The following is a 27,514-nucleotide window of genomic DNA, read 5'->3' as shown; positions in this document are numbered from 1 at the left end:
CTGTTTGGCCAAACAGTCTCCATAATATAAATCTGAGTTTCCGAGTAATATTAGCGAACATTAGTTCACCTAATTCTGGTGAGGAGTCCGTTTGGTGGTTAGAGATCTAACTTTGAGAAGCTTACAAATTAAAATGAGAGAAGGATGTATGGGTGGAGAACGGTTCAATCAGGGGTGAGAGCACTTAATGAAGAGGGTGAGGAGTGGAATGCTGCTGGTCCACATGACATACCTGTGAAGGTATGCGGGCATCTATGAGAGAGGGCAGTGGGCTTTTTTTACCTGATCGGTTAATGTGTTGGCGGAGAGGTATAAAGAAGGTCAAGAATGTCTCATTGTGAATGAGGACACAGAGTTAAAGGGGAGGTAGTTTAGGTAGATGAGGTTAAATATCGGCGGTCAGCCATCCAAAGCTACAGACACTGCGTGACAAAGGTGAGGAGAGAGGACAGGTAGGGTGGAATCAAAAATCAGGAGTCATTTCTGATGGAAGGATAAAAATATCAGATATATAACAAAGTCTGGTTTCTAGACGAAATCTTCTGTGATTGTTCATTTATAGACATTTGTCCTCGTCATTCTATGTATTTATTTTTAACACATTATTCATTTTTATTCATTTATTTATTTTTACCTTGACTTCATTGTTTGCTTATCTCTGCCTTGACATGCAGCTGTAAACTATTTGGGATCCGAGCCGATCATAAAGTAAAATAAGACCCATGGAATAGTCACTCTTCCTTAAATTTAACAGACTAGCTCAGCAATAGAGACGCTTCATATTTTCCCTTGAAATCAAACAGTGTTTTATACGTTTGCTGCAGTAAAATTCAGTGTGACACTTGTTTAATTTCACAATCCTGCAGGTGAGCGGTGTCGCAAAGCAATTTAACGGCCCGAAAAATTACCTTAGCCAAAATAAAAGAAACTTCATTTTCTGTGCTCGGAGTACTTTCCTCCACTTCATTTCTTCTCTGCTGACGGATGGATTTTCTGCCGCTCAGCCCCGAACCATTACTTCAGCCTAAGAAAAAATAAAATAAGCTCCATATTTCTTCATAAAACGGTGCCGTCGCAGATTTTCAAGGTGCAGTGGGGTGCGAGTTCATGGAGCCATCAGCAGAGTCTGAGCCTGCGTTAACACGGGGTCATGCTCAGGTTAAAGCTCCATTCACAACCCTGTTACATGCTCTGCTACACTGGGATGCTCGCTCCAACCCCCATCCCTCTCTCTGCCTGTCCTGACTCAATTCATTTCACTTCTATTCAGTCCATCTCCATTCAATTCAGCCCGATTTGCTGGCGTGAATGAGACATGGTGACGTATTGGCAAAGACTGCATTTGGGTTCCTTTGAAACACGATGTTTTTATTATTGCCGCAACATCTTTATTAAGATCCAGGCTTCTCTCCATCACCCGCTCTCCTCTGCTGCTCTGCAGTGACTGTAAAAGGTCACGACCTCAGTCCCACATATTTTGCTCTGTTCTCGACCTCAAGAGTCAACTCATTAAAGCTTATCTGCCGTCTTGTTGAGAGTGAGATGAGTCAGTGTGTCAGTTAAAGGCCAAAGCCAGAAGGCAGTTAGTGTAGCTTAGCAAAAAACAGGAAACAGTGGGGACAACTTATCCGGCTTTGAAGAAAGATAACAAAATCCTCTGAATCGTTCCAGCAAGCATGTCTTGAAGCAAGCAAGCAATTTATTTATATCGCACTTTCAAAACAACTCTCAGCTGAAAATAAAGTGCTGTACACATGACATAACAAATAACAATAGTGAAATAGTATATGTAAAAAAGTAAATAAATAAAAATAAATGCAAATTTAATTAGACTAAAAACATATAAAAAGTCCGGGTCAGGGAGCAAAAGTGAGTTTTAATGATGGACAATGATGGAGCCTCTCTTATGAGCTGAGGCAAATTGTTCCTGAGATTTGGAGCAACAATAGAGAAAGCCCTGTTCCCTCTGAGCTTCCTCTTAAACCTGGGTACCTCCAGGAGCAGCTCGTCAGCTGACCTGAGAGACCTAGGAGGTGAAGAAGCATGAAGAAGCTCAGAGAGATAAGGTGGAGCAAGACCATTTAAACATTTAAAAACAAACATTAAAATTTTAAAATGAACTCTAAAATGAACAAGCAGCCAGCTGAGTGAAGCCAGGATAGGAGTTATATGCTCTCTCTTACGTGATAAAAACTGGACTTGACAGTAATTTGAGTGTTCAATTTAAAATCACTATCCATCTAAAAACCCAAGTTAGTGACAACATGCGTAAAATACTCTGCCAGGGTCCCAAATCAATAGTGGAGGGGTCACAAGGTCCACTAGGACCAAACACAATCACCTCAGCTTTGCTTGAATTGAATCTTAGAAAATTTGGGGCCATCCAAGTTTTAATATCATCTAGACATGTCAAAAGTGGTTGAATGGAAGAGGCGCCTTTCTGCTCCAGAGGCAAATAAATCTGACAGTCGTCAGCAGTGTTGTAAGTTAAGGTAAGTTACTTTAAAAAAAGTAATTAATTACTAATTACTTAATCAATATTGTATTTAAAATACTTATCTAATTACTGTGTCTGAAAAGTAACTTAATTACTAAATAAGTAATTTAACTAAATACTTAAAATCCCAATAAAAGTGGACAAACAATAGAAATTAAACTCTTTAAATAATAAATCTTTTTTTTAAAGACGGAGACTCCACAGCAGCGGTAGCATCTCTTCCACAGTGTCGCCTGCAGTTATTTTTAAGCTCACCTTTTTAAGCACCTTCTGTGCTGCTGAAGTAAAATCAGGTTTTGCTGCTCAGCAGGAGTTGCCGCTGTGTTATCCATGGATGATGAACAAGGATCACTCAGAAGTGTTCGTCTGTGCTCTGTGTCAGGCGCTTCAGCAGATTACTCGTGCTATTAACAGCCGCCGATAGTTTTTACATATTACTGTAATGTTCTTGTCTGCTTGTTTCAGAAAAGTGAAGAGACGGGAATATGTCCATGTCATAAAACTCGCTTCAGCCGAGTCCGGCAGCTCCTGCTTTAGAATACGACTGTGCAGCAAACTGACGCGAAATGACGAGCAGCTGCACTACAGCGATGTTAAAGCGGCAGAGTTTACCTCTACGTTTAGAAGACAAATGATTGAAATAAAATAATGATATTCAGCGAGTTTAATTATTTTACAATGTAACGCAAGCACATTGTAAGTCAATGTAATTAAAATACCTAAAAATGAACAGTAATCAGTTACTCTACTTTTCAGTGGAAAAGTAATTTAATTACAGTAACGTGTTACACCCAACACTGGTCGTCAGCATAGCAGTGGAAGGCTATTCCATGCCTATAAGGATGGTACCCAAGGGCTGTAAGTACAATGCAAAAAGCAAAGGCCCTAAACCTGAGCCATGTGGGACCCCAAACTGAAACGTGGCAGAAAAGGACTCATACCCTAAAAAATTAACATTAAAAGTTCTGTCAGTAAGATCGGACCTAAACCAATTCAAAGCCGTACCACAGATGCCTGCAGGATGGTGTAAGTGAGACAATAAGATGTTGTGGTCTACGGTATCAAAAGCAGCTGTTAGGTCAAGAAGGACAAGAACAACATAATTACCTGGATCACAGGTAAGAAGGATGTCATTCAAAACCTTTAACTGAGCTGACTCAGTGCTGTGAAGGTTTTTAAAACGTCTAGAATACCATTCTCATTGAAAAAGTCCACCAACTGGGAGTACAGTATTTTCTCTAAGATTTTAGACATAAAAGGCAGCTTAGAGATAGGCCTATAGTTAGCCAATACAGTGTGGTCCAGGGCAGGTTTCTTAAGCAAGAGCTGTACTATTGCATGCTTAAAATTAGCAGAGACTACACCAGATCTTAAACTGCTATTTATAACAGTAAGAACAGCCTGCCCTATGCAAGAAAATATCTCCTTAAAAAAATGTGGCAGTAGAGGATCATTTGGAGAACCAGAGGGCCTCAGGTGCCCAACCACATCCTCTAAATAAGAAAGAGTTATGGGCTTGAACTGGTCGAAAACAGCAGAGCAAGGGATTAAAACAGAGGTCAGACTCAGGGGCAGAGATGAGGTCCTGTGTGGTTGCAACCTTATCAATAAAAAAAAACACATAAAATCATTAGATAATTTGATAGAGGCGTCTAAACAGCCACTTTGTGGAGCATTTAAAACTAAACCAATAGAGTTAAATAACACACAGGGATTATGACTGTTGGAGGAAATGATCTTGGGAAAGTATTCCCTCTTAGCCTCTTTAACCGTATCACGATAGAGATGCCAGGAGTTCTTTAGGAGTTGTAGAGACACCTGTAAATTGTCCCTCTTCCATCTGCATTCAGCTCTATGACATTCCCTCCTCACAGCCCGAGTGGTTCATTAAACCAAGGCTCGGTTTTAGCATTGGGCTGCCTGGTTTTAAGTGGAGCCACAGAGTCCAAAATAGTTAGGCACGAGGATTCAAACCAAGAGCTAAGGACCTCTGTGTCCAGATCGGAAGGGACAGACAGCTGGCTAAAGGCAGAGGAGAACCGGGCAGTAGTGGAAGGGGTTGATGATCCGACAGAGGCAAGCTGGAGCACTGTTTTGACCTGTAGTGCGCGAAAACACAGTATCAGTAGCAGACACGAATGTTAAAATCTCCCACAATGAGAACGTAATCGTAGTTGGGCATAACCCAGCTAGAAATTCTGAAAAGTCATTTATGAAGTCCTTAGTATATTTAGGGCAGGGGTCCCCAATCCCAGTACACAAGGGCCGGTGTCCCTGCAGGGTTTAGATCTCACCCTGGGTCAGCACACCTGAATCACATGATTAGTTCATTACCAGGCTTCTGGAGAACTTCAAGATGGTTATTTATCCATTTAAATCAGCTGTGATGGATCAAGGACACATCTAGAACCTGCAGGGACACCGGCCCTCATGGACTGGGATTGGGGACCCCTGATTTAGGGGGATGATAAATAACAGCAAAGAGCACTGAGTTAGAGCAAATAACTTCAAATCACATCAGCTCAAAGCTGGAAGAAGGCTGTAAAAAGCGTGGTTTACATTTAAAATCCTTTTTAAAAACAACCGCCGTACCTCCTCTTCCTGATGTCCTCGATGTGTTAAAATAAGAACAGTCTGCTGGTAAAAGTTCGGAAAACATACTGGACTCACCAGTGTTCAGCCAAGTCCAGACTCCAGAAGGTGAATAACTCCTTCAGAACAAAAGATTTGTTTATCAGCGATCTGGCGTTTACCAATCCAACCCTGACAGAAGCTGGGGCCTCAGCAGCATAGGGAACTCAGCACAACGGCCACAGATTGCGGAGGTTCGTCTGGCGCACCTTCAGCCGAGGAGGACAGGGGTTGCGAAAAAGCGGAGTATCATCCCAGTTGCTCACGGGGATGAGGCAGGCTTCCACAGGGTCCAAGAATCGTCGATGCACAAAAACGCCAGGAAATAATCGATGTACTCCTTGGGCAGTAGTGGGATGATGCGCCAAGGAGAGCTTGAGGTTAACCAGCCAACCACTGCGCCTACCCTGGCGCCTTCGCCGGACAGGTAGCAAAACAGCACGGCATAAGCAAGTTGGTATTTGTGACAGCAGCGGACAACAGGAATTCTGTTTTCCATTAGCAAACGGTATTTTGACCAGAGCTTCGGAGATTGAGAAGCGATTGGCGATCGTACACCAGTAAAGACCCGACTTCCAGAGTGACACATAGCAGAAACAATATAAAAACAAAACCGACAGCGACAGACGAGTAGTAGTGGATGTGACGAGCAGCCACATCCACTACGGTCATCCTCCAATTCTTCAAGTAGCCATTTGAGGCCGGTCCTGAAAAGGAATGAATCCACATGATCATCCCAGATTAAAACGTCTTTACTGCAGAAACTAAAATGTTAAGAAAAAGTTTTGTTCTCATGGACTGTTTATCCCAGAAAATACTCACAGGCATAAAGCAGGGCGCTTTAAGTAACTGACACGTGGCATCTATCTCGGTAACTGCTTCACCTCTGCTAACTGGTGTCCTTGAACTGGACCTCTGGATAGTATCTGTGGTGATGGTGCTTTTTTTTGGATATTACACAGTGAAACTCTCCAACTAAGAGTTGGTGACACACATGCAATTTATGGATTCAGTTAAGTTAGGTGCATCTAACACTAACACCAGGAGCAAGTACGAAGTTCAAAACCTCCTTTTTGCCATTTCCGTCTGTGTTTATACAAAATATACAAATATATACCAACATTATTCCTTATGCCTCAAAACCATTTATTAATTATTCTCAAACATTACATTCAGTGTTAGTGTGTCACAACATGCTGGGAAATGAGGATCAGCTGAGTCTACACTAGCTCCTCTAATCCTGTGTCACATGTTGTGGAACAGTTGGTGGCTGTAGCTTCATTGAGAAAATGCAGTTGAATGTAAGCTGAATAAAGTAGTATTTAACCAGTTTTGTTTACATGAATACAAACATCAGCAGGTGAATAAGAAGGCAACAAGGCTGATGAGGCACAAACATCACAACACAGGGCGGACAGTGAGCTGTCACCCATCATGTTTCAACATGCACTGGTCTCAAAAGCAGGTGTTTGACGACGTATACGTGAACATACTCAATGTTAGATACGCTAGAAACACAGTGATTAAAAAAAACAAAACAAAACAAACAAAAACACACAACACTAGCATGCATTAGAATAACCGAGAGGAAAATAAATGCATTAGAGTGTAGGTGTATGGTCTGCAGGAGAGTCAAATAAAAACTGACGGATAATATCCAAAGCATGAAAAACATGCAAATGAAAATAATATGATGAAAAAATGTGAGGATGTAAAGAAATTGAGTTTCAAACTGGGGAGACAGAATCCTCTGAGGGTTCAGGCCTACAATAAACGCAGTCTGACAGATGTAAGCCACGTCGAGAGTGAGACACATCACAGGTTTTGTCACCGGCTGTCTGATGACCGAGACAGGAAGCTGGCTCTGCATTATTTGTATGCGTCAATCTCCATAAAGGACATGACTGACACGAAGAGCAGAACATATCAACTACTTTTGTTTATTGCTGATGTAAAGTGTGGCATTATATTCTTATTATTTGATCATTTGGTGGGTAAATCAGGTGTTCATAAGTGGTTGGCAAACCAAACAGTCAAAATTTCTCTTTCTCTGTGGTGACATTTTCTGGTCTGTGTTGATAAGAAGATTATATTTTTAGTTTATCTGTTTTTCTAAGAAACAGGTACTGCGTATTGTGAAGATGATATCTTTTGTTAGGAAGACTTGTTTTCTGTAAAATTAATAACTCAATTAGCCGGCATGTTTTCTCTTGGGGTCTTTGCTTGGAATGATTCAGATGGTTTAGAAGAGCTGGTTGTTTGTTAAGGTTGTGTTGGTTCGATAGAGTGACTGACGAGACGTGGGGTAGGTGGATTTGGTTGCATGGGGTGACAAAAGTGGATGTTGGTTGGTTGTGTCAGCTTGTTGATTGTGTTAATTAGTATCTGCAAGTTGGTGGAGATAAGTGCTGGAGGTAGAGTGGATAGGTGGGTTTGGTTTGATGGGTTAGTGTGGTGGGATGGTTGGTCGCATTGGGGGAAAAAGTGTGGTAGGCTGATCGGCTGGTTATTTAGGTTTATTGTCAGTTGCGTGGGTTAGCTGGGATCAGTGAGTGAGCTGGGATTAGGTTTAGCATTAGGTGGATTTGGTAACATTAGGGTGCTTGGCCCTACAGGTTAGGATTGTGGGCTTGGCTGGTTGGTGGGGTTTGTCATACTTGTATTCCACTAAAAATTACAGATTACAGATTACATGCCCCAAAATGTATTCTGTAACGTATTCCGTTACGTTACTCAATGAGAGTAACATATTCTGAATACTTTGGATTACTTAATATATTATCGTGCTTTTTACAACTACGTGAATGTACTATTGCTGTGTGATTTATTACTATTACTGGAGGTAAAGGGACCTCTGGCTAATACGTCGGGTTCGTGTCGGCTTGTAGCCGAAAACTAGCTTTACTTTGTTGTCTGGGTCGACTTTGCTAGCAGAGACAGAGAGAGGCGTTGAAAGGCTGCTCCAACGGAACTTATTGTTTCAGAGGAAAACACGAACACTGTGTACAGTCGAGTCTTAATAGCTTACTTACAACTGGGCTCGTCAGGCTCTCTTCTTGGCCGCAGTGGTTATTATTATATTTACATGCTTCCAGCTCCCGTTTCTGCTCAATGACAGTACTTTGCCTTTTTCTCCCTCCTCGCTCACAGACACATAATGAGTATAACAGTCCATTCTCCCTGCAGCACGGACTACACTGCCCATCAGGCTACATTCTTTAGAGCTATGCCTGTAGCATTCAACAACAACAAAAAGGCACTTTCTCACCCAGGAAACACAGTCGCAGAGAGCGTGTCATCCTGTAACCATGGCAACCGTAACGCTGCCGCCTGGAACAACAGAACATCACAGCTGTCAAACAAACCCAAACAGTCCTGACCCGCCACAATATGAAACAGGAAAACACCACCGTGTAATCCATTTATTTCAACAAAGTAACTGTATTCTAAATACCACTTTTTTAAATGGTAACTGTAACGGAATACAGTTACTCATATTTTGTATTTTAAATACGTAACCGCGGTACATGTATTCCGTTGCTCCCCAGCACTGTCAGTTGGTTAGTTCAACTAAAAAGAGTTAGCCACATTAGTATCGCCTGGTGTTTAATAACACTGAGATTACAAAGCATAATAATCTAAATAAAGATACAGAAACAAATACTGAAATTATTTAATTTAACTTTTCAAGTTCGATGTTACACCACAGAGATCTCTTCTTAGAGATCTCATCTTTCTTCTTTTGTCTTTGAAGTTAAGGATGACAGAGCTTAGTAACTTTGTTGCCAACTGTAGGGAATTTATTGTGAGATTACATGGAAATACATCGCTGATATCACTGATCAATATCCGTTGGCACCTATTTTCCATTTACAGTAACTGCAGAGTTGCATTGATGAAGCTCCAGCAGCAGAGGCGCAGCTGCAGGTTTTTCCGTGAAGCTTTTTTCATTCATACAGTCCCTGTGTTCACAAATCCCTTGTGGTGCTCAGCTGTTCTCCCACCATCCCCCTGCACAGATGCACCCTACTTTCTGTACTGTACACTGTTGATGTACAGGCAGCTGACATTGAGACTGTTCTGAAGGGGAAATGTCATCAGTGGAAAAGTAATGGGCACAAAAAACCAAAAAAAAAAAAAAAAAAGAGACAAATGTCTGACACACAGTTTGTACTGTAAGCTTTTAAAGAGGCAATTTAATTACAGTTTCACATTCACAACAGAACGGACGATTTAGTGCAGAATTAGTTTTCATTCGCATCATATTTTTGTTAGCACTTATCAGCTGTAAATAACAACTACAACTTCAAATATGCCATTGAGTTAATTAATGCAGTGTGGTGTGAAAGCGGACAGATGGATAAGCTAATTAAAAATTCACCATCGACTGCTACAACAATCCCACGTACAGTTTACTGGTGTGTGACTTCTCCCAACAGTCAGCAATCAGATGCAGAAACAAATGAAAAGTATTTAGGACTTTCTGCAGATTTTCTGGGTTGTTAACACAAGCATAACCATTGAAAATGTAACCTGCTCAGAAATTTAAAGCTTCAGAGTTAGCATCTTAGCTACTGCCATGTTGATGTGTAAGTTACTTTAAATGGTTAGTTGGCAACCTGCATCTGTGAACTGCATCTATTACAGAGACATAAACATATAAGTAAGAGAGTAACAAACAGGCTTAAACACTCAGCCACAAACATGGTCCAAACGTCCAGGGCCCTATTTCAGGAAGCCGGTTTAGTGGAAAAACTGAGTAAGTATACCCTGAGTTAACGAAAACTCTGGGTTTTCGGTTTCACAAAGCGAGTTCAGATGAAGCCTCAGTGAGTCACTATGACGACACACTCCGTGAAGCTAACCTGCCCCCTAGCAGGTTTACTACAACTAACCCTGACTGTCTCCGCCCCTTTGTCGGAAACCTGACAGTAGGAAGTGTCGGACATGGCGTGTCCCTTCCTTGAAGAGCCAGTAGATCGTGAAGCCCAAATTCTCCGCAGAGCTCTCCGCCGGGAGAGAGTGATCAGAGCGCGTTTGGACATTTTATCATTTCCTGATGATTTTCTGTGCGAACGTTACCGTTTCTCAGCACAATCTATAAGTTATTTGAATAACATCCTCAGGCCTAATATTGCTCATGTGACACATCGCGGACATGCTCTCAGTTCTGTACATATTATTTGTATTGCACTTCGGTTTCTTGCAAACGGGAGCTTTCTGTATAATATTGGTGACGCTGAGCATGTTTCCAAGGCTACCGTCTGTCGGGCAGTCAGGAATGTTACAGTTGCACTGAAACATCTCCTGTACTCGTTTGTGGTGTTCCCCGATCACAGACCCACAAGATTCATCAAAGAGGGATGCCACAAAATTGCAGGTGGCAGGATGAACAAAACTTAATTTATGATGTGGTGATACTTGGACTACTACTTACATTTTACATTTATTTCCAGGGTTCCCAGGCGTGATTGGCTGTATAGATGGCACTCACATTCCAATCATTGCTCCTTCAGTAAATGAAGGAGACTATGTGAACAGGAAGTCTTTCCACAGCATTAAAGTACAGGTACATAGTTCCCTGTAGCATTTCAAACTAACAAATTATTTCATTATAGTAATGGATGCTAATTTGTGTTCTCTGCACTGTGAAGATCATATGTGATGCTGCCAACATTATCACAAATGTGGAAGCCAAGTGGCCAGGCTCTGTCCATGACTCACAAATATTCCGTGAATGTACACTGAGCACAAAATTTGGACATGGTGAGTTGAGAATACTTTAAAATATATAAAGACCAATTGCTTCAGGGACATTTGAACTGAAGTGTATCCTTCTGTCTTAGGAGAGTTCACTGGCTACTTGCTTGGTGATAGGGGGTATCCATGTTTACCCTATTTGCTTACCCCTTACCCTGACCCTGAACCGGGCCCACAGCAGCGATATAATCTGGCTAATTGCAGGACAAGAGCCAGAGTTGAAATGACTATCGGAATGCTTAAGGCCCGGTTCCAGTGCCTGCAAAGACTCAGGGTCACCCCAGAAAGGGCATGTGACATTATTGTGGCATGTGTGATTCTTCACAACATTGCCACAATTAGAGGAGAACACTGTCCTTCTGAACCAAACATCAGCAGTGATCCAAACCATGAACATCCTGACCCTCCCACGGACATACAAGATGGAAGCGCAGTCAGAGACACCATATGTCACAATCATTTCCTTTGACCCATCACCTCAACATGTTGAAAGAAGAATAAACAGATTTTTTGTTCAACTGGCTTTATTGGTCGCCTGTGTTTCCTGTACACAAAGTATTAAAAGATGTAAACCTCATAAAGTGTCTCTGTTGCTTCCTCCTCTGTAACAGCTGTCAATGTTTCTTCATTATTTTCCTGTAGTAAAGAAATAAACAACATTGCTGTTCTACTGTAAACTCATATAATCTGTGGAGTATTACTCACAACTGCATGTTGGTCTGGCTCAACAGGAGGCTGCACCAGATGCAGTACACCATCACCATCAACTGATAGAATATGAGGTTTATACAGGTCACTTATAACTTACAAGGGACCAAATGGCAATTAACAAACATACCAAGCACCTTACACTTCATTGTCATTATGCTCTCAAAGACAACCAAGACTGAGGGAAGGCAAAATCAGTAGGAAAATAACTTCACTACAAAATAATCCATTATGGTAAAGAGTTTATCAAATGAATGAGCAGCACTGCAAAGGTGACTGTGAAGAAAGGATGTATGCACATCATGTATTATTTTGAAGTTACCCCCTATGTAGGCACTTGTGTCTTGCGGGGTTATTGACTCAGAGGATGTCCCCGCAGAGATGCCTTCAGCCACAGGGCGCCCACTGTTTTGGCTGAGGGCCAACTGCTCAGCCTCTGTGAGTGGTGGTGGTGGAGGACCCCCACCTGTTTTTCGGGCCTCCGCTTTTTTTCTGTTGGCTATAACGGGCCACATTTGAGCATACAGAGTAAGCAAATATGTACTTGTAATGTGCTCAGATAATTTCAATAAGTGCTTACAGACAGAAAATTAATGTAGCCTCTAACTGCAGTTGATTTACATGGGACAAACAGACCAAGCACTATGGCTCATAATACAATTACACCTTACCTGTTTGGACTATATTTTTATATTTCATTTTTACTTGCTGCCGGGCACGTTTGGGGCCTGTTGGGTTGCACCTGCGCTCACATCACATTGCAAAATAAAATGTATATAATAACAAATAAAATAACATATGATAAAATAACGTGTTAAATGGGTGGAAATCCCTCGATCAATGTTTAAATTAACACTCACGCATTGACTCTGTCGGCTATGTTTTGCCATGCATGCTCACTTTCTTTTGCAGCTGTGGCTGTGTTACTTTTTTCCGCGGAATTTGCATGTTATCGGCATATGCTGCCATCAGAATTTCGGCCTCAAGCGCTGTGAAATACATTGACCGCGCCTTCTTTCCCTCCGTCTCCATGGTGACTCGCTTAATCTGTGCTCCGCTTATCAGGGCTTTATGTATCCTCGTCCGCGTGCTTCACTTGGGGTTAAAGCAACTCCGCGTTGATTGAACTAATTGTTATCAGCCTTTCTGAAACCGAATATTCCGAGTTGGACAGTTCGGGGTTACTCAACCCCGTGTATCATTTTTAACTCTGAGTTTTCTAAACCGGCTTCCTGAAATAGGGCCCAGGTCACTCACTCCAGTTAGCTGTGGTGGAACCTACTCCATTTTATTTTATTTGCGCAGTGCCAAATCACTACAACAGTCACCTCAAGGTGCTTAATATTGTGAGATTAAGACCCTACAATAATGCCTAGTACAGTCAGTAGTACAGTCAGCTACAGCCACCTGTGTCATCATCCACCTGTCAATCCAAATAGCCAAGTTTAAGCCTTAAAAAACTCAAGTTGATGACTCATAACAAATTCGTAACCTGTAGAGTTGATATAAAGGGAGGCAATAGCTGTGATCATCTTACATCTGGATATTTTCACTACTGAGTCTATGAGGACTGATTCACCTTCAAGTGGAGTTACAGGAAATACAGTTTATGGCAGTTACTCAGTGTTCTTCTGAGATACTTGGTATTCATGTGAATACCTTTGATATATGCCACCCGCTGAAACACTGCATGGCAGTGCACCACCTGATGGCAGCAGTCTCTGGCACCACATACACTACTAACCTGATCTGGAAGGGATCACTAACAAACAGCCCAAGGCAAGAATCAGATGAAGGTGAGCGTGAACTATAGAGGCTTTATCAAACAAGCAAAAAGCATCCACAAACAATGGCCCATACCAAGATCACATGATTCTCTCCAGATTAAATGTCTCAAATGTCCCCAACAGGATGAATGAGCAAAAGAAATCAATAGATCAAACTTCAAAATTAAGACCTTGGTTATAATAAACTGGAATTAACCTGAAAATGAAGGTGTGCCCTGATTCTGCTCGGTGCTGCAGGTTATTTTTCTAAACCAGACGTGAACAGAGTCTGAATAATGGAGCTGCAGCACCTGAGCTGATCCCCACTGCCCCCTGGATACTACCGAAAAACCCTTCCTCTATCTATCTGTCTCTCTCTCTTTCTCCTTCCATCCATCTCTTTGTCTCCCTCTTGTTTGCCCTTTTCATTATCTGTCCCCGTCTTATCCTGTGAAGCCACTTGTCTTCATTTCTCTCGCCCTCTCTTACTGCATTTCTGTCTTGTTTAGCTTCCCTTTCTGTCCTCTGCTTTATTCCACCCATCGCTCTACCCTTTTCTCTTCCACAAAGACTCAAAGCTTTGAGATCTGGTTGAGATTTTTCTCACCAAATGTTTCCACTCTTTGTGTCACGTATTGGCATGCTTGCTAGTGAACTATTGTGACTGGCTGTGGTGAGATTATCCCTTTATGTCTAAATTTGGCTGTAAGGTAAAAGTTAAAAGGCATCTTTTCATGCTGTTATAAAGACATGAATTCAACCTCATTACAACCATGAGCGCACATTTACCCACTGAGCAATTTTCTGTTGGTTAGAGGTCTAACAGATGACTTCATGATACATCTCAATGAAAGTTCAAATTAGGTTACATTTGATCCAGAACTGTTAGTTTTGCCCGTTTATTTCATTGTGTATTTGTAGAACTGGACTATTGTAATTCTCTCTACTTGGGTCTTCAATCTTCTCTTCTGCAGCGTCTGCAGCTGGTCCAGAATGTCGCAGCACGTCTCTTGACCGGCACTAGAAAGTTTGACTCTATCACCCCTGTTCTGAAAAATTTACACTGGCTTCCTATCAAATATCGAATTGATTTTAAAATTCTATTGTTTACTTATAAAATTTTAAACAATATGGCACCTGACTACTTAGCTGATCTCCTCTGTCTGTACAGCCCTCAGAGAGCACTAAGATCATCGGGCCAACTGCTCTTGGTGCAACCTAGGTCTCGGCTGAAGACCAGAGGAGGCCGTGCCTTTGCCGTTGCTGCACCCAGGCTATGGAATACTCTCCCTCTTCATATTCGCGCGTCAGATTCCATTCAGTCTTTTAAATCACGTTTAAAAACGTATTTGTTTGATCTGGCATTTAAGGCGAATTAGGGTAATTTACATCTGGCTCTGTATTTAGATTATGTAATTATCTTATATTTTATATATTTGTAATTTATATTTTATTGTGATTTTATTTGTACTGCAATTTTACTGGAAAGCACTTTGGTGTACTTTGGTCTTAAAAATGTGCTATATAAATAAATTTTGATTGATTGATTGATTGAACTAGAACCTGAAATTTGATTTTATGAGTTTGTTTCATGTGTTTCAAATGTAAAAACATATTTATGTCATATATAATTTCCCCCAGGGTTTAATGCCTTGAGCCACATAACCACCAATCAAAGGTTGGTGGTCCAATCCCTGGTTGCTCCAGTCTGCATACCAAAGTACCCTTGAATGTTACATAGAAAGTGTAGAAAAAAGTGCTTGTATAAATGGGTGAATAAAGCAGACCTTCCCAAAGTGTGGGGCCCGCCACCTCGGGGGGCAGGGGGCGCAGAGCCATTGCAGGGGGGGCGCAGGGGGTATGAAAAGGAAAAAAAAAAAAACAACAACACTTGGACACTGCCAGCACGGGGCTCCCACACAGACGCAAAGCAGGGGATGAAGCATCGCTGAATATGTTTCCAAACCAACTTCATTCTAAGACAAAGACTAGAAAATATGATGAAGCAAATCTGCCCTTTGGCTTCACCTGCACAGGTGCTGAGGGAGGTCTCCCTGCAGGATCAGTTTCCCCGTCTTCGGGAGCAGCGCTGGGCTGTTTAGATCACGGACAAACAGGATCCCACATCCTTGATTTTTAGTTCACAAACACTTGTTGTAATGACTAACTGCTCCTGACATGTTGGAGATGTTTGCTCTTTATACAGTAAAGTTGCAGCTGGATACAAATAACATCAGGCTGATCCTGCCACGATTTGTTCCCCCTGTCTAAATCACGGACAAACAGGATCCCTCAGCTGTTTATGTTTTTACACCCATTTTGCACAGAGAGGCATTTTTTGAAAAATGTATTGACAGCAATGTTGAATATTATTACACAGGAAAAAACAACTACAGTAAAATAATCACAGCGTGACGCCTCTGCCTTTGTAAATGGAGGGACAGTAACTGCGTGTAAACCTGCAGACAGTCAGATTAACAGTATTTTGTCTCTATCTCCATTCTGCAATTCCTCTCATGTAAGCAATAACGTGCACACAGCTGACATGAAATAAAGCACATACCTTTAATGTTTCATGACGAACTCTCGTCCACAGGTAAACACAAAAAAGGAATTTTAAAAAATCTGTTTCCGGTGATTCGAAACGCCGTTTATGTGCGGACGAAACAGCTGCATTTTCAAAAATACCCGTGTAGGTGCGGACGCAGCGTAAAAGAGTTTATTTTAACTACCTGTAATTTATTGCAGTTTACTTGCATTTGCTTAATTGTTTTCTAAATGTTTGAGGTGTGAAATAAACCGCAACGGAGTTTGAAAACAAAATATGGGCGTGTGTGGTTGGAGGGTGTGTTTGTGCGTGCGTGCGCGCGGGGGGTTGGGTGGGGGCGCAAACATTTTTTTGTAAAACAGGCGGCCTAGCAAAAAAAGTTTGGGAACCACTGTTATAAAGAATGCTTTGTGTTCTCAAGCAAAGCATATAAGAACTTTAAAAACCTTTAAAAATTGGTCTATTTACCATTTGTGTAGTGATGGGAATCGAGAACCGGATCAGAACTGCTCAGTTCTAATCAAACCCATTCCTACATCTGTGCGTCACAGTTGTGCGGCTCCGACATGCTGGGATGACACGGTGGTGACTCTGTCGTCTCATACGCTCTGAAGTCTCTTCTCTTTGTAACCAAACCAAATCTCAACTTTGATTGGACGTCTTAGAAAATAGTCTTTTTAAAGTCTTTTCAATCAGTTGTTGATTATACAGGAACAGCCACAACGTTACCCAGCAATCATCATCACTGTTATTTTTACACAGCCAGAGAAATGTCAGCTTTTAACTGATTTAATTTAAGGCTGTAACAATTGGTCCATTAATCATGTGAGAGCAAAACCAGTAGGCCACAAATCAGTGGGTGATGTCACAGCATCCTTTTGTGTGAAATCTTTGGGCTGCACTCACACAGACCTGCAGGGAGTGATTTCACCGTCAACTGGGGCTGAGCAATTCATCCGATTTTTTTTTATTTAATTACAAATTTGGTTTCCAGCTGTTACTAACACAATGCAACCTAGATAAAGAGTTTTGCATTAATAGTCAATCCAAAGCTCTCGTTTTGTCCTGTGATATAAATCAAGCGCATCACCTTTTTCCTTCCACTGATCTCGCTCACTGTTTAGTCCAGCTTGAGTCGAGACGATGGAGAGGGAACATTTGGTCAAAAACATCAACCAACAAAGATTTCCATCTGTGAACCTGTGGAAGAATCATTAATGGGTGGCTGCAGCTGCCCTCATCTCCAGATTGCCGCAAGTCTCTCACCTGATCCGCCTTCACTGACATGTGACAGAGGTGTGAGCTGATTGTGGCTTCATCCCTCCATCGCTCTCCCTGTGGCTTCTGTCCACTGCCACCTGGGCCTCCCACTCCCTCAAATGAACCCACAAAGATCCCACAGTGGAACCAGACGATGGTAGGGAGCCAGGGCTGGCGCTAACTCTGAGAACCCCGTGCAACCCACAAGCTCCAACTCTTTCAGGAAATCCTCACTTGTTAGCGCTCATGTTAAATAATGAAGCTCATATTCATGGTTATGATTTCTGCAGTCCTGCTGTCAGTGTCTGTTCACTTGCCGTTTGGCCAGCTCAGGACTGAAGCTGATAAAATGTCCTCTCCACAGCTGAACCTGAATTTGAAATCATAATTGCACATGAGAAACTGTCCTCTGTGCTTTTTGTACCAGCCTCGGTCTCCCCGTTTTCCTCTGTTCCTGCTCAGTCTCTCGCTTCTTTTCTCTCTTACTGTTAACCCCTCCCCTCCCGCTTTCTCCCCGGTCTGTTGTTGTGTGAAATGTAAAACAGACTGAGCTCGGCCTCCTGCGAGACAGACTCTAGAGTCGGCGCCGAGCAGCATGGCTGCGTCTTTCCAGCGCGCTCTGAGGCAGAAAAACAAACATCTCTCTGAGCGCTGAGACTCCGACACAAGCTGCTCACTCTCACTTTTATCAAGATTTAGTCTCGTGATGACGGCTCGAGTGACTGACAGCCGCTTCACTCGACAGCGTGGCCTGAGCTCAGGAAAGAAAAATAAATCTCGCACGTAGAAAAAACTAAAATGAAAACTCGACTGCACGAAGGTGGAACGGACAGCTGGCTTACCTCAGGATAAAAACAGCCGCCTGGTTCTGTTGACAGCATCTCCTGAGCTCACTAAACACAAGTTACATCTAATTTTTAAAGCACAGATGATTATATCACTTTCAGAACAGAAATGTTAACTCACGTTTTCACTCAACTCAGGTTTTTCTCTGAATATGCAAATACCTGCAGCATCATCAGATTATCTGTGTGTGATACCTCTGGGTCTGACTTTTGTTAAATCAGCGTCCTCCTAATGAAGCTGATTAGCTCATTAGTTAGCATTAACAAACACATCTGCCGGTACACATTCTCTCACCTGCTTCATGACCTTCTCCAGGTTCACTCCTGCTCTTTTGTTCTCTCATGATTTTCATGGCCTTCAGACTTTATTATGAATAAATGATATGAATCTATTAGTTTTGCCTGTCTGATGTCACCCAGGCTGCCAGAACATCCAAAAAACACAACCAACCTGCAACTGCTTACAGTCTTAATACAACGTTCTACACAAATGATAACCTATAATCCACAATCTGCTATTGACGTGAGAAGTGTAGAAAGCCTATTTTTCAAATGTTGTTTTTTTAGCATTTCAGTCTGCTCATATTCCAAGAGTGCAGCTCTGCAGTCAGAGTCTGGGCTGAAAACAATCAGAGCGCTGATAAAACAACAAAGCGGCTGAACCTGAGCATCAGCTGGCAATGGAATAAATCTGGCTACAACAGGTAACTTCCTCAGTCCTCAGACACTTAATAAAGTGCAGTTATCAGCTATTCTGGGTGCAGTTATACAAAAAAAATTATGTGAAAAGATATTTTAAGGCAATGAGTTAATATTACAGAAACAGAGTCAGAGCCTGAAGTGGTCGTATTCTGCTCAGATCCAGCTGCATATCTTTATTCTGGGACTCTATTAGAGAAGTTTTGCATGATTCAGAATCCAAAATAATCCTCATTTATACAACAGTTAGCTTTGGTGCAATCCCTCAGGCTATGCCACATCTGAAACAAGCCCCTCCCACTTTAAGCCAACTCTCTTCTAATTGGCTGCCCCTCAGAAAGTTTGAACAGCAGGTGGTTGAGGTTTCAGTGCCTGCGGTGACAATGTTACTGGTGTCATACACATCCAAGAGTAGGGAAGAGCTAAACAAATCAAAGTGTTTAAAGGAGTCTGAGATTACTTGTATTTATTCTGACCTCATTATCTGAAAGTAACTGAGGCCATCATTAATAAGAACCTCTGCCACTGGAGCACGAGAGCCAACAGGAAGTAAGGAAAAGCAGAAACCGGCAATTTTAAGAGCAACAGACAGGAGTCAGTGACTGCAGCCTGATTTTCCCACAGGACACAGAAACAGCAGCTCCGGAGCCAGTCTCTCAACAAGAAAACACCCATTGACCGGTGTTTCCATGGCAGCAATGGGCGACACCGACTGAGCGGAGTTTCCATGGTAACAATCGGTGACACCCACTAACCAGCATTTCCATAGAAACACTCAGAGGCACCTGCTGACCAGCAGAAAAGAGGAAACCAGGAGTTGCACTTTGTGGTTTCCTGTTTGCTCAGAGGAGCGAGCAGAGGACGCGTTTTTAGGAGAGCATCAGACACTGAGGCTGCTTTGTTTCACCCAAAGAAACTGGCCTGTCGGAACAGGTGGTAGCGCTGCGAGGATAAGACCCACAGAGGTCTGCTCTGCACTGAGCTGCCTTCACACAACTGTGAAACCTTCCTCTAACTGTTGGACTTTTTCTGGAAGCCACTTTGACCCTCAGTTTCAGACAGAGACGTCCTGAGATGGAGGACATGTGAATCCTTTGTGACGCCTTTTTTTCTATAAGAATTAAAATTGGAAATATGATGATAAACAAAACACTAGAGGTAATCAGAGGGCTAAAAGCACAGGACCCTCACTGTCCTTCCTCCAGGTCCAGAGGATGGCTTCCGCCCAGCTTTTGCCAACAAAGGCCTCCCTCAGGGCTGTCTCAGACGAGGCGATGTGATCTCTGGTTCCATCTTTCCTTGCAATCATAGCTTCTAACCATTCTCCTTGGCAGACTCTACGAGGGGGGGGGACTTGCAAACAGTAGTATGCACCTACAAAATGGATGGACTGATGGATGCATGGACAGCTATCCTTTTGGCCACTTTTGGTTTCACTGATTTTCTCTCATTAATTTTCATTTTAAAGAGATCCAGAGACTCGATGGACTCACCTTCAGGTGGAATAAGCCAAACCTAAAACACCAGCACAGACAAACTCACTATAACTGACTGAAAACATTTCTCACTCAGCTACAAACAACCAATAGGCTAACACTGCTTAGAGGCCTATGATACACTGGTTGTTTTAATTAGGTAATTGATAGGAAAACTAAGCATCTTAGTGAGGTGCTGAGTCACCAGAGCAGCGTTAGTGCTCCTCAGCATTGTTTCTCCAAGTCTTTGGTACCAAACTGGAGATAAAGATATTTATTTTGTACGTAAATGATAGTAATAGAGAACACGTTGGTTCAAAATCCTCACCCCTCTCAAGTGTCTAGAAACGTTCCTATGGACGGACGCTTTGTCTTCCTGAAACACTCAGATCAACAAATGCATCCAAGCCAGCAGGCTGTGCGTTTAAGGGTTAATAAAGATGAAAAACTGGGTGAAAAGAGATTGTGAATATCAAACTTTGAGATCCTGACTGAGCCCCGTCCAAATCAAAGCTAACGATTCTGTCAGATGAGAGAGGACGACCGGCTCTGTGCGGCTCTACGCATGTATAAAGTATGACTCAGCAGAAACACAGGCACTTGTTGCTTATTAACTACATGGCGCTGGTTCTAAAGACTTCACAATCGAACTGGAAGCATGTTTTTGGGATTATCTGCTCTGCTAGGCTGTAAAACATGATCAGTGAGGACGTTATTAAGAAATATCTGCCCTCATAACAACACTAACCTGTGTAATGTGCAGTCCAATTGTCTTTCACTCCAGATTTAGTTTTAATGCTGCAGAGCACAGCTGCACCACTGAGAGCTGATTTTATATTCCACTTTTATTAGCATTAGCATTTTTTTGTTTAGTATTCTGAGACTGGAGCTGCTAAAACTGCCGGCTTCAAGATAGAATATGAATAAATAAACTGATGTTAATACTTGAGCTTCTCAGAGATGACGATGAAGCATTTCTTATTCGAGTGTTGGTACCAACGTCATGTTTACTTCCTTATGTTAAGGTTCATCTGAGCCTTTTTTGCAGTTTGTGTCACTTTTATTTCTTATTTTAAAGTTTTCTGTCACTGATTTGAAATATTGGCACCAACACTGCTTGTCAAAATGCAACAAGCTCCTCCAACATTTTCTTTGTTGCCACAGTAATAAATAACATTTATTACATTTTACTCCTCAGCAACACCAGCAACACTCATTCCATCTATTTCAGAAGATCAGAGCCTCGTATTAAACATGTTTAAGCCGCGGTGACACCAACGGGTCATGTGATAAGTTGGGAGTGAGGACAGGTTGGATCCACAAAGCATCTCAAGATAGCAACGTTAGAGACTTTCTGCATTATGGAGGAGAATCTCACTGTGACACATTGGTCCGCTCCGCCGGCCGTGGGAAATGTCAGGTCCAGGTAAAGCACCAATCATCAAAGTGAATGTGCACCGTGATCAGTCCCTGTAGACTGCCTGATAAAATCTCTTTACAGCAGAAATAAACATGTTTATGTCTTACTTCGAAAAATGTTCCAACTCTCAGCCGCTTCATTACATCTGTGTATAAAGGGATGGGTACTTTTACACTCCATTTGAGCACTTAAAGCACTTTCTTACGACAAGCCTCCTTCACTTATTCACAGACGATCATACAACCATGTTTTTGCCTAAGTTCACACATTCACACTGCGACATCAGGCTCTGTGGACAACTTTTCAGGATAAACTTCCACGCAGGCTAAAGGCGCCGGGGAACCTTCCAACGCTACCTCCTGAACCTTAGCCTCCTGGTGGGTGAATTCTTTAATAACTCAAATACTTGGATAATGATGAATTTTAAAGTTTGCATTACTAGGGGCGTGGCCTCTTAGACTGATGGATGGATTGCAACACAGACGACTGCAGTTGCTAGCTGTCTACTAATTGGAGTCACTGAATTGGATCTCTGGATCATGTTTGTGTTGTTGATGCCTTTTGCAGTTTTTCTAATGCAGTTATCTGACAAATGGTGGAGCTTTCTGTGCAGCTGGTTGTACTAACTCATCGTTGAAGAAATTGTGGTCGGTAGTCTTTTACCTATTGCTGATTAGCATGTGTAATTTAGCTAATTTAGCAACAACTCAAATTTCAGACATAAAGTCTTGAGGATACTTTTCATGTCTGTGACCCTGCTGAGGTTTGCTGGGGTCTAACTTATACCACCACATGGCGAACAAGGATCCGTGTAGACTGCCTATTTTCTTGACTGCGCAGACTCATCTGCAGATACTTTAATTAGAAAACATCAGCTACAAATAAACCTCAGACAGCGGACTTCAAAGAAGTATAACAAGAATAAGAATTCATCCCTTTGGTCGAGACTGAGGCTTAAAAGTTTGTTTATCCAATTGTAAATTAATCATACTGTTGTCATAAAAACAAGATTTTTAAAATGTTTAAATGACTCCCCAAATATACCTGAGCAACTCATCGGTTTAAAGCATACAATAAATACGTTTATGTCCATGTTAAATAAGAATCATAGCTACTAGTCACATTTTTCTAAATAAATGACCACAAATTGTTGTATTTGTGTTTTTCTATTATTTACTGCGTTGGCCCAAAAACTTACTGGACCAAGTGTTTTGAGTAGCATCACCTTTCTGACGAGTACCAACATTATCACTTTTTTCAGGACAACTAAACTCTGTTTTTAATGCTAAATACTGAAGGATAAAGTGTTGCTAGGTTGATTTCTTAATTTAAAGAGTTGAGTTCCAGAGTGATGTATGTGAAATACTCAGTTTAAATAAGTTGTAATGACCTCTGTTGTCTAATGATGTTAAGTGATGACATGTGCTGTGGTCTGTACTCAGTGTGATTAAGCACTCGTACTGTAGCTCTTTAAACAGCTCATGTCACACATGAAGCCTCGTGTCTGAGGTTGAACTGATTCATTGCAGCAGCAGCTGAACATTCAGGTGGTAAATTCAGTGTTTTGGGGCAGAATGAAACAGGTCAGCACATTATTGTCTAAACCTGCTGCACTGTACAGAACGCTCCCCGGAGCCAGAGTCCATTTAGTGGCGAGCTCCCCATGGTCTGCGTCCATTTACTGCCGCAACGTGCCCTTTTGAAGCCAGGCTCCATGTACTTGTGTTTACCCTGTAAATCCCAGGTCTGCTGAATGAAGTCTGGATGACGGGAGAATGATGCACTGACCCATGACGGTGAGTGCAGCGGACGGCAGGCTAACCCTTCAAAAAACCCAGTCAGACAAGCACCACAGAGAGCCAAATGATACACTAACAATGCACAAAAGCATCCGAGCAAAAGCGCACATTCAGTAGCTACAAAAACCATGTGTTATATCATCAAGACCCAAAAATAACCGGCAGGAAATTTGCTTTGCTGAATTTGACACTGAAGTCTTAAACATGTATTTGCTGCAAAATCCTGTCTTTAAAAATCATTTCAAACCTTCCAAAATAAAAAGTCTGGAAATAGAACTATGGCACAATTTGCTGCCTTGTAACTGCGGTCAAAGCAAAGCAGCGGGGCAGTTAAACTGACCCGAAATCTGTTTTCAGCCCTTAAAATTCAAATTCTATTTGTCCTTTGGTGAAGTTAAGAGGGCAAATCACCAAACACCAAATTTTAACATCGCTAAAATATACAGTGATGATGTAGAAGTCTCAGAAACTCATATAAACTCTTGACTTCAAAGTGTTAAATAGATTTAGCATGTGACCAAAAAATTTTGAACGTGTGGGACTAAAAAAGGTTATTTGATCTTATCTTAAAAATGCTAAAGTTACTGTAAAAACTCTTTTATACTCCTGGACTTTTTCCATTATTTTCTAACTCATCATTGGCTCTCTGATCAAGATCTCCAGTAATGTTCTTCATGTCTTTTTTGACACTTTCTCAGTTCAATGAATGAAGCCGGAGCAGCATCAGCTGCAGAGACTGTTTGTTTGGTTCCTGAAAGCGAGCCCTCGAATGCAGCGCACTCCACTGTCACAACAATCGCTCTATTACTTCATACATGTAGAACGTCTCCTGTCAGCCTGCAACTCCACACACCAACATTAAGAAGCGCTGAAACCTCGGAGAAGTTGAGACATTCTTCTCTCGGGATCTAATAATGCCGCAGCAGAAGCATCGGTGCTGCAGGACACCAGCGGCATGTCTGACGTCGTGGGAGGAATGTGATTCAGATGTTTGGAGCACTTTGTGGTAAGAGACCGTGCGGAGTAAGCTGATGATGAAACAGCTGCAGTGTTATTCAAATATGAGCTCTGCCAGTTGTTTGGGCACGTGTAACCTGACAGATAAACTACATTTTTACATCCACATACAGCCGAAAATAAGTACATCAAAGTCAGGGGACTGGTCATAAGTTATGAAGGTACATTTTACATTTTCATATAAACAAGCTTTCTGATTGTTGCAAATGTCTCCGAGTTCTGCAGATGGTTCTTATTTTTCTTGTAATTGTTTCCTTGATGAGTTCACGCTGATCACCACAGGCTGAGCTGGATGATGCTTTAATGACGGCTTCACTCATAAATGTTGAGCAAACTCTGAGCGAAGCCACTCCTTTCTGTCTGCTGTTATGAAATAATAAAAGTACTCCACAGTGAGCGCTGATAATTTCATTACAGAGAAAGGAAACATCAGACTGTTTGTAGAGTTAATAAACCGTGTTGTTGCTACATTTCAGCAAAGCAGAGTGACCTCCAAATCCACCGGACCAGTGGCAGCCAGTTCCATCCCAAAACTGTTGAGCAAAACTCAACTTTGATTTGATCCAACTGCACCAGTGTGAGGTAAACATCCTCTATGCCCCGCTGCGTTTTGGAATCTGGGATATGAGTGCACAAAGAAAAGGAAAAAAAAAGCACAGCCGGAGATGCTTTGTTTCAAAGATTTATGCACCAGGTCCTCCTGCTTGCATTCATTCATATCAATTCAGATATCTAAAAGATGAGCATGGCACCTGAACCGCTTTGTAAAATGAAATTAAATCAAGTAGAAACGCTCCATGGAAACTAACTGCTGAAGCACAGGTGCACAAAATGCTGTTTATACCAGAATTAAAAAGCTCAGTTAAAAATGTGGTAAAATACCCCAAACACCAACAAAGAGTCACCCTCTGGCCCGCCCCAGAGCGCCATCGGTCTATGAACTTACAGGCGTAGGTCATGGCGAAACTGCTGCTCGTGTCCACCATGTCCACCTGTGGCACCAGCTTGGGGATGTCCTGGTTTTGTGCCAGGGCGAAACGAAACACCTCGTACTCATGGGAGTCACCGGGGAAAAGGCCTCCTGTTGACAAACACACAGAGACACACAGAGGGTGTTCTTCAGTGTCCCAAAGCACAAAGGACAGGAAAGCCCCAGAGAGAGAAACGACCGCTCACCCACAAGCCCAAAAACACCGGTGTGCTTTACAGTAAGAGCTGACGCCGTTTGATTTAACATGAAATCAGATACAAGAGTGAAATCTTTATTGAGCTGTTCATAGTGATTGTGCTTTATAGGACCACCCTGAAGAGCGCCCCCACTTTATGCTGTTCTTAGAGTATAAATGCAAACAGAGTTTATAAAAGCAGCTCTGTGTCACACTCAGTAAAACTTTAAATTAAACCTCAAAAAGTCAAAAGAAAAGGAAATCAAGGGTCAACGCATCGCCCTGCTTCCCTCTGCAGAAAAGCTAATGGTGTGTTCTGGATTATTGCAGGAAAAACGTCTCTCCGCAAAGCAAAAATTTTATAATAATGTCCATGACGTAACATTGTGCTAATTAGCTCGTGCTAGTTATTCATGTGGAGCTGTTTAGCACAATTAAAGCATGTTAGTCTTTCCCGTAAACGACGTTGATTAGCTGCGTATATACGAATGTGAATCGCATCATTGGGTGGAGCAGCCAGTTTCCGGTCACTTACTAACTTAAACTGCAAAACAGAATTGTTAACGTATTTGTTTTAGTTTCAATTCAGGTTAGATTTTCTGTGCGCAGAGACGTGCCAGCAGTGCGCGATTGCGCACGCGCGTAGCTTAGAGGGAACATTGCCTGCAAGTCATCTGCACCTTTAGCAGGGAGCTAATGAAGCTCATGAGTCTACTGTTAAGCTAGCTTCTCTTACTCATATAGAAATGCCTTAAAAAAAACCAATTGGAACTAAATGATGTAATTGTGGGGCTTCTCCTGTTTCGCCTTAAAGGACTGTTATTTAAAATATGTCTAACCACTTTTTTTCAGTGTGGAGCTTTAGTTACTCAACCATCTAAAGATTTTGTCTATAAAGTGGTCAATGTGGATGCCACTTCCTGCTGCTGATAGCCAGAAACAGCAGTCAGCAGCCGTGTCTCACTCCTGTCTGAACTTGGAACCTTTGTCCTGTTTAAGGCCAAAATTCCTCAGTTCCTATGAAGTGAAACATTTTCACGTGTTCAGCTCATATTAGTCTACTTAAGGCCGCTAATCAGGGTCAGGTTTCATTCTCTGTTGTCTGTAAATGAGGTTAAATGTGGCTCCTTGTCTTCATGCTGGGTGGAAATGAATAAACTCCCAGCTTCTCTCTCCTCCAGCTTGCTGTTCTTAATTTGATGTCCATATAGTCGTGATAGAGCAGCCATGCTAACAATAGCAAAGAAGATTTCTTCCAATTTATTTCGCTTTCATGTCCCCAATAAAAGAAAAGTGGAGCTGAACTGTATGTTTTCATACTTGCATGTAAGTGTATTCACACTCACTGCTCCTGAGCACCTCAAACTCCAACTTTACCCTAAAATAAGAAATGGGAGTAAAGTTAAGAAACTTTGAGATGCTTGATTGTGCTGCCCGTGAGCTGGCTGCTCACACAGAGTTTACCATTGTCACTAATAATGACGAGTGCCCGCTTTGCTGTAATTGCTGTTAAAAGCCTCTTTTCTCTGCTCTTACTGGAGCCATTTTACGGCACTCATACCCTCTCAGCATAATGGTTTCTAGGGTCACGTGGAAATTATCCAAACACTTAAACTCCGACTGACTGACCCTCTTCTGTTTTCTGTGCTGAAGGAGGAAGAGATGCTTTCATATGACTGCACAGCAGGGCGCTCCAACTTCCTCGATTCAAATGTTAATTTATGTTTTTCTTTCTTTTTGTGGTGAAGCTTTCACGACTCTTCTTCTCAGCAGGAAAGTAAAAATTGCTCTGTCCTCTGTCTCCACACAAACAGATCTTTGAATAAAGCAGTTTAATAAAAGGTTTCAGTTTCCAGCTTTTTTCGCAGTTATGGTTGATTTTCTGCTGCTGTTTGGTGACATTTAGGCACAAATTTTCTGCAG

The 27,514-nt window shown here is 42.0% G+C and overlaps 2 long non-coding RNA genes and 1 pseudogene across 3 annotated transcripts in view; 2 read left to right on the top strand and 1 right to left on the bottom strand.

The window, feature by feature from the left end:
- LOC145431510 (uncharacterized) overlaps nucleotides 1-27,514 on the top strand; it is a 171,318-nt gene that overhangs the window by 89,229 nt on the left and 54,575 nt on the right. The window lies entirely within an intron of this gene.
- LOC113030115 (glutamate receptor 1-like) overlaps nucleotides 1-27,514 on the bottom strand; it is a 109,155-nt pseudogene that overhangs the window by 74,182 nt on the left and 7,459 nt on the right. The window contains exon 2 of the transcript XR_013911826.1: nucleotides 25,372-25,506. The product of XR_013911826.1 is annotated as a glutamate receptor 1-like (transcript). The remainder of the gene's footprint in view (nucleotides 1-25,371; nucleotides 25,507-27,514) is intronic.
- LOC145431508 (uncharacterized) lies at nucleotides 10,471-11,469 on the top strand. The gene is made up of 3 exons (XR_013911827.1): nucleotides 10,471-10,697; nucleotides 10,783-10,894; nucleotides 10,975-11,469. It is a non-coding gene; the product is annotated as an uncharacterized LOC145431508 (long non-coding RNA).

Source organism: Astatotilapia calliptera, chromosome 10 (genome assembly GCF_964374335.1).
Source record: "Astatotilapia calliptera chromosome 10, fAstCal68.1, whole genome shotgun sequence".
NCBI lineage: Eukaryota > Metazoa > Chordata > Actinopteri > Cichliformes > Cichlidae > Astatotilapia > Astatotilapia calliptera.
This window is presented reverse-complemented; position numbering and strand designations above follow the sequence as displayed.